The 7071-nt window shown below is 47.3% G+C and overlaps 1 long non-coding RNA gene across 1 annotated transcript in view; it reads left to right on the plus strand.

Moving 5' to 3' along the window:
• The window catches only part of LOC135186438 (uncharacterized), a 55574-nt gene extending 50134 nt beyond the window's left edge, over positions 1-5440 (plus strand). The window contains exon 3 of the long non-coding RNA XR_010306866.1: positions 5178-5440. This is a non-coding gene — a long non-coding RNA (uncharacterized LOC135186438). The remainder of the gene's footprint in view (positions 1-5177) is intronic.
• The last annotated feature ends 1631 nt before the right edge of the window (positions 5441-7071 follow it).

Raw genomic sequence — 7071 nt, forward strand, 5'->3', positions numbered from 1 at the left:
GAGAGGCTGAGGGAGCTGGGATTGGTTAGCCTGGAGAAGAGGAGGCTCAGGGCAGACCTTATTGCTGTCTACAACTACCTGAGGGGAGGTTGTGGCCAGGAGGAGGTTGCTCTCTTCTCTCAGGTGGCCAGCACCAGAACAAGAGGACACAGCCTCAGGCTGCACCAGGGGAGATTTAGGCTGGAGGTGAGGAGAAAGTTCTTCCCTGAGAGAGTCATTGGACACTGGAATGGGCTGCCCGGGGAGGTGGTGGAGTCGCTGTCCCTGGAGCTGTTCAAGGCAGGACTGGACGTGGCACTTGGTGCCATGGTCTAGCCTTGAGCTCTGTGGTAAAGGGTTGGACTTGATGATCTGTGAGGTCTCTTCCAACCTGTGTGATACTGTGTGATACTGTGTGATACTTAGCACTGCAGTGCCCAAATCCCATTTAGATTTACCCTTCCTTACCTAAATGAATTTTCCCTTTGGGGATGCATACAGGAACTCTATTCTGTTTAAAACGCCTTGAAAGCTACAAACCCATGAATAACCCATCAAAATGTGAACGCTCCCATTTGACATCCCCTTACTGTTGATCACAGAGGGATTAATTTCTACAAGATGTGGAAGCATGTGAGTGTTGAGATGTGCAACAGGCAAGTTGGATAACACAGATACTCTGGTACATTTCAGAATGACACAAAAAAGGAAGGCAATCCAGTGGAGGAGAGGCTATCTGCATTCCCAGGGGAAAGAGGAGAATAAAACAAACAAAACAAAACAAAAACAAAGATAAAAGGATAACCAAAAGCAAAACCAATGTGATGGTTTGAGAGTTATATCCACCCCCCAACTCTGATGAAATCACCCAAACTAGACTCAGCCAGCTAGAAGTTAAGGAATGAAGCTTTGTATTTACAGCTTAGCACAATATACAAGCAGAGGTTGACAATATATCACAAATATATACAGCTATAGACAGAAATAGATGAGCTAAAAGTAATACAGAAACACAACAACCCTCCCAGAAATCAGAGTCCCCAGGAGGGGCTCCAAATCACCTTTCCACCTTCTTTCCACCCCTCTACCTTATCCCAGAGTATGTCTTATTGTCAGGGTGAGCTGTGAGGATCAGCAAGGGGGGTTAGAAGCAGAATGAGTTGGATTACACAAGAAAGGCCCAGGGAGAAAGCACAGGCACCAACAGAGACCCAGACACACTGACTTATCTATACTTTTGTCCTTGTTTTTGTACATCTCAGCAAGCCCATGAGTGAAGCAGACATCACCACTGTTTCTTTTTCACAGCCTATAATCTAATTTTTCTCACTAAAATATTCCAATTAGCCTCAAACCAGCACAATCAAAAACCAACCAACCAAGTGAAAACACCCCCCCCACACACACACACAAAAACCCCAACCAGTCAGGAACAGTACTGAGAAGGGAGAAATAGGCTTAGACCTTCTCTTCTGCTGATGCATTTGGTGCATCCTCTCTGCTTGTGGTAGCATGCTCAGGTAACTTGGTAAAAGATGAAAGTGGAAGATACAGAAGGGTTCTGAGAAACTGCATTTTCAAACCTAGCTTATCCCTCCAATATCTTTCTGCATGCAAGCATTAGTAAGCATTTGTCAGCTGTTTAAAAAGAGCAAATCTCTTTATGCAAAGGGTGAGCACCAGGAGGATGGAGCCAGGGTCTCCTTGATGATGCCTGATGGCAGGACGAGGGGCAATGGGTGGAAGTTGGGGAATAGGAAGTTTCATGGAAACATGAGGAATTTTTTCACTGTGAGAGTGGCAGAGCATTGGCACAGGCTGCCCAGGGGAGTTGTGGAGTCTCCCTCTCTGGAGATACTCAAAACCCACCTGGATGCATTCCTGTGTGATCCTGCTCTGGCAGGGGGGTTGGACTGGATGAGCTTTCGAGGTCCCTTCCAGCCCCTGACATTCTGTGATTCTGTGAAAGCCAGGTGAAGAAAAGACAATCTTCTTAATTAGATGAGGCAAGAAAACATGACCTTTCTCAATGTGAGTATTTTATAAGTATAAGGGTGAGAAAATAAGAGAAATTACAAGTAAAAATCCATATGATATTTATTAAGAGAGAGCTGAAGAGCTTTTTGGTTTTATGCTTTGTATAAAGGCTATCACCAGTCCCTTTGGTGAAGATACATAGAGAATGTCCTGTCTGTTCACAGAACTTGGTTTCCCTACAGTGACTTGAGCAAGAAGTGCACAGATGTGATGTAGAGACAGGCAAAGTCTGTGAAGATACATAGAGAATGTCCTGTCTGTTCACAGAACTTGGTTTCCCTACAGTGACTTGAGCAAGAAGTGCATAGATGTGATGTAGAGACAGGCAAAGTCTGTGAAGATACACAGAGAATCTCCTGTCTGCTCACAGAACTTGGTTTCCCTACAGTGACTTGAGCAAGAAGTGCATAGATGTGATGTAGAGACAGGCAAAGTCTGTGAAGATACACAGAGAATCTCCTGTCTGTTCACAGAACTTGGTTTCCCTACAGTGACTTGAGCAAGAAGTGCACAGATGTGATGTAGAGACAGGCAAAGTCTTGTCTTGGTAGCTAGTGCTGGCAGAGCAATGAGTGCCTGCCTGCTGCTCCCCTCCAAAACACAAAGATCCTGGCTACACTTCTTATGTTTTGATTTATGTGCTAACACTGCAGAGCACTTGCACGATGCTTGTCTGTCAGTGAAGTAGAAGTAGACAGGGTTGGAATTGCCAACCCTGACGTGTGTCAGCACATGAGTTGTCTCACTGAATCCTGCCCAAGAATTTGTGCTGAGAGAGAAGTATGCAGTGTGCTGGACAAGGGCATGAACAACTGGGTCTGAAATGCTTGGGCAAAACAGGGTGAGTCAGAGTCCAGAGTGCTGTTCTGAGGCTTTGGATCAGCTTTGGGATTTCCACCAGATCTCCAGTTCATCGAGGCAAAATGCAGCAGTGGCAGCTTAGCTTGCTGCACCTCTTTTCTCAGAGTGGGCAAGAATAAAAGATAAAGCCCTAACACTGTCAATGTGTACCTCCTTCTGTCCTATTCCTTGTGAAATGGCTTGTCACAGTCACTATGGTTCCATGGCTTTTGGGTTTGTTCAGGGCTTTCTTTTTCTTGGAAAATCCTTTTAGCAGAAAATACTGAGGGGGGGGTGAGAAGAAAAAGAAGCAGTGAAAAGCACATCGATGCTTCAATACCTGCAGAGAGGAATGACTCCAATGACTCTCTTCACTGAGAGAGTCATTGGACACTGGAATGGGCTGCCCGGGGAGGTGGTGGAGTCGCCATCCCTGGGGCACTTCAAGGCAAGGTTGGACATGGCACTTGGTGCCATGGTCTAGCCTTGAGCTCTGTGGTAAAGGGTTGGACTTGATGATCTGTGAGGTCTCTTCCAACCCTGATGATACTGTGATACTGTGAAATCCCTGCTGCTCTACCACTTCTTCCCAGCAACTTCATTTATCAGCAAGGTGCTGCATTATGCTGGATAGAAATGCTACCCCACAAAATGTTAGACTGTTGCTTAGGAAGGTGCCAACGGAAAAAGAATGTTAGCCTCCTTTGAATTTCTCTCTGATGAGTATTTAAAGGAACCAGAGTTGACAGGATGATGAATTTCCACTGCAGTTTTGAGACTGAAAGTGCGAGTTGGCACACAGTGATCCCGATCCTTAATCAATTCAAGATGGACTTGGAAGAAGCACGTTGTCTTGTTCTTCCATGTCTTGCACAGAGAGACTATGTTGCACCAAGTTTAAATTTCCACTCTGAATTTCTCAGGTGGCTACAGCTACCACTGGAAAACTGACTAAAGTGCTGTCAGATGTGCTCATCTTCAATGGAAACTATATTCCAGTGAGATGTTTTCATTAATCATAGAATCAACCAGGCTGGAAGAGAGCTCCAACATCATCCAGGCCAACCTAGCACCCAGCCCTAGCCAGTCAACTAGACCATGGCACTAAGTGCCTCAGCCAGGCTTTGCTTCAACACCTCCAGGGACGGTGCCTCCACCACCTCCCTGGGCAGCCCATTCCAATGCCAATCACTCTCTCTGCCAACAACTTCCTCCTAACATCCAGCCTAGACTTCCCCCAGCACAACTTGAGACTGTGTCCCCTTGTTCTATTGCTGGTTGCCTGGCAGAAGAGACCAACCCCACCTGGCTACAACCTCCCTTCAGGTAGTTGTAGACAGCAATGAGGTCAGCCCTGAGCCTCCTCTTCTGCAGCCTGCACACCCCCAGCTCCCTCAGCCTTTCCTCACAGGGCTGTGTTCCAAGCCCCTCATCAGCTTTGATGCCCTTCTCTGGACACATTCCAGTATCTCAACATCTCTCTTGAAGTGAGGGGCCCAGAACTGGACACAGCACTCAAGGTGTGGCCTGACCAGTCTTGCATGTTGCTATGGGTTAAGTGAAAGCTGGAGCACAGTTCTGGCATGCCCAGTAGCAAAACTGAAAGAAAAGGAACCTCTGGGGTGAAAGAGGAGTTGAATAAATGACAACCCTGGTGGGAACTGCTGCAGCTTTTTAGGATACAGTAGCTGCTGTTGGGTGTTGGTGTGGGAAGTGAAGTCAGGATAGGTTAGCTTGTCCTATACCAGACCCAGGTGGCCCACACATTATGCTCCTAAGAGTAGCATTGTGCTGCTTGTACATGTGCTGATGGTTTTTGCTGCTAGTCACCACCTGAAGTAATGTGCACCAAATGCAGTGGAAATAATCCTGCTGACTCCAGCACTGAAAAAGTGGTGCCTGGGAGTTTGCATAAGATAAATAGCTGATCACTGAAGAGAACAGCAAAGTGAGAGTTCATAGCTTCATAAGTTACAACCACAGAAAGAGTGAGAGTTGTGCTCATCTCATCTGCCACCCTGCACAGTGTGTACACCACAGGATCTCTTTAAAATCTCTTTGGTCTGGATTTCAATCTCGCTCTTCAATGAGCTATTCATTGGGACTTAGCTCACTCTAAAGATCTATTTACAGTTCTGGTTCAAATCTGCTTTTGTCATGCCTAATCTTCAAATTGATTGCTTCTCTGGAGCCTCACATCTCCTCAGGAACACTTTATAGGTTCCTTCACCATAATGCTATTGACTAACTTGGTCCATAATTCTCAAGACCTCAGAAGACTTCTATATTACATTTTGGGTTATTTTTGTGTTTTATTGCAGGCTGTTTTCTTATACTTCTGTGTGTGAAGATGCAAGCTCCCACACAAAGAAACCCACAAACCACAGTAACCTCTTGGATAGGGGAAAAAAAAAGCCTCCAGTTGTTATGTCCATTTTTGGAAAGTGTGTATGAACTACTCATAATCTGAGTTCATCCAAAACTATTTTAGAAGCCTAGCTGTCAGCAATTTTGTCTCAGCAATATTTCCCTTCTGCACTAAAAGTCACCAAACAAGAGCACTGTGGCACTAAGCTTTCAAAGAGAGGAGTCCAAACTGTTTCACTGCTCTCTACAACTACCTGAAAGGAGGCTGCAGCCAAGTGGGGGTTGGGCTCTTCTCCCAGGCAACCAGCAGCAGAACAAGGGGACCAGTCTCAGGGTGTGCCAGGGCAGGTCTAGGCTGGATGTTAGGAGGAAGTTGTTGGCAGAGAGAGTGACTGGCATTGGAATGGGCTGCCCAGGGAGGTGGTGGAGTTGCTGTCCCTGGAGGTCATAGAATCGTAGAATCAAGCAGGTTGGAAGAGACCTCCAACATCATCTAGTCACACCTAGCACCCAGCCCTAGCCAGTAAACTAGACCATGGCACTAAGTGCCTCAGCCAGGCTTTGCTTGAACATCTCCAGGGACGCCAACTCCACCACCTCCCTGGGCAGCCCATTCCAATGCCAATCACTCTCTCTGCCAACAACTTCCTCCTAACATCCAGCCTAGACCTCCCCCAGCACAACTTGAGACTGTGTCCCCTTGTTCTGTTGCTGGTTGCCTGGCAGAGGAGCCCAACCCCACCTGGCTACAACCTCCCTTCAGGTAGTTGTAGACAGCAATGAGGTCACCCCTGAGCCTCCTCTTCTGCAGGCTGCACACCCCCAGCTCCCTCAGCCTCTCCTCATAGGGTTTGTGTTCCAGGCCCTTCACCAGCTTTGTCACCCTTCTCTGGACACCTTCCAGCATCTCAACATCTCTCTTGAGGAGCCCAGAACTGGACACAATACTCAAGGTGTGGCCTGACCAGTGCTGAGTACAGGGGCAGAATAACCTCCCTTGTCCTGCTGGCCACACTGTGGATGCCACTGGCTCTCTTGGCCACCTGGGCACACTGCTGCCTCATCTTCAGCTACTACCCACCAGTACCCCCAGGTCTCTTTCTTCCTGGCTGCTCTCAGGCACTTTGTCCCCAGCCTGTAGTGCTGCTTGGGGTTGTTGTGGCCAAAGTCCAGAACCCTGCACTTGGCCTTGTTCAGTCTCATCCCATTGGCCTCTGCCCACCCATCCAGCCTGTCCAGGTCCCTCTGCAGGGCTCTCCTACCTTCCAGCAGCTCCACACCTGCTCCTAGCTTGGTGTCATCTGCAAACTTGCTGGACTCAATCCCCTGGTCCAGATCATCAATAAAGATATTGAACAGGACTGGGCCCAGCACTGGTCCTTGGGGCACACCACTAGTGCCAGTTGCCAACTGGATGTGGCACCATTCACCACCATTCCCTGGGCTCTGCCATCCAGCCAGTTCTTGACCCAGCACAGAGTGAATCTGTCTAAGCCACAAGCTGCCAGCTTGGCTAGGAGCTTCTTGTGGCAGTGTAACACTGCCATACATATCCTACAACCACATCAGGTCTCTGCTAAAGAGTCATCCTAGAAGACAATAATAGACTATCATCTCTCTATGGGAGCAACATTAGAGGGAAATGGTAATAATGGCAAAAATCTAAGTTTATAAGCAACACTTTCCTGCTCATAGCACAGAACATGCCCTTCTAATAAAATCTGGGAAACACATTCTGGTAGCAATTCTAATAAAAACTAGGAAACATTATATGCTACCAGAGTACTGGTATTGTGAGATTTGTCCAGCTAGCACAAGAAGCTATGCAAGATCACTTGGAAGAGATTC

Source organism: Pogoniulus pusillus, chromosome 25 (assembly GCF_015220805.1).
Source record: "Pogoniulus pusillus isolate bPogPus1 chromosome 25, bPogPus1.pri, whole genome shotgun sequence".
Lineage (NCBI taxonomy): Eukaryota > Metazoa > Chordata > Aves > Piciformes > Lybiidae > Pogoniulus > Pogoniulus pusillus.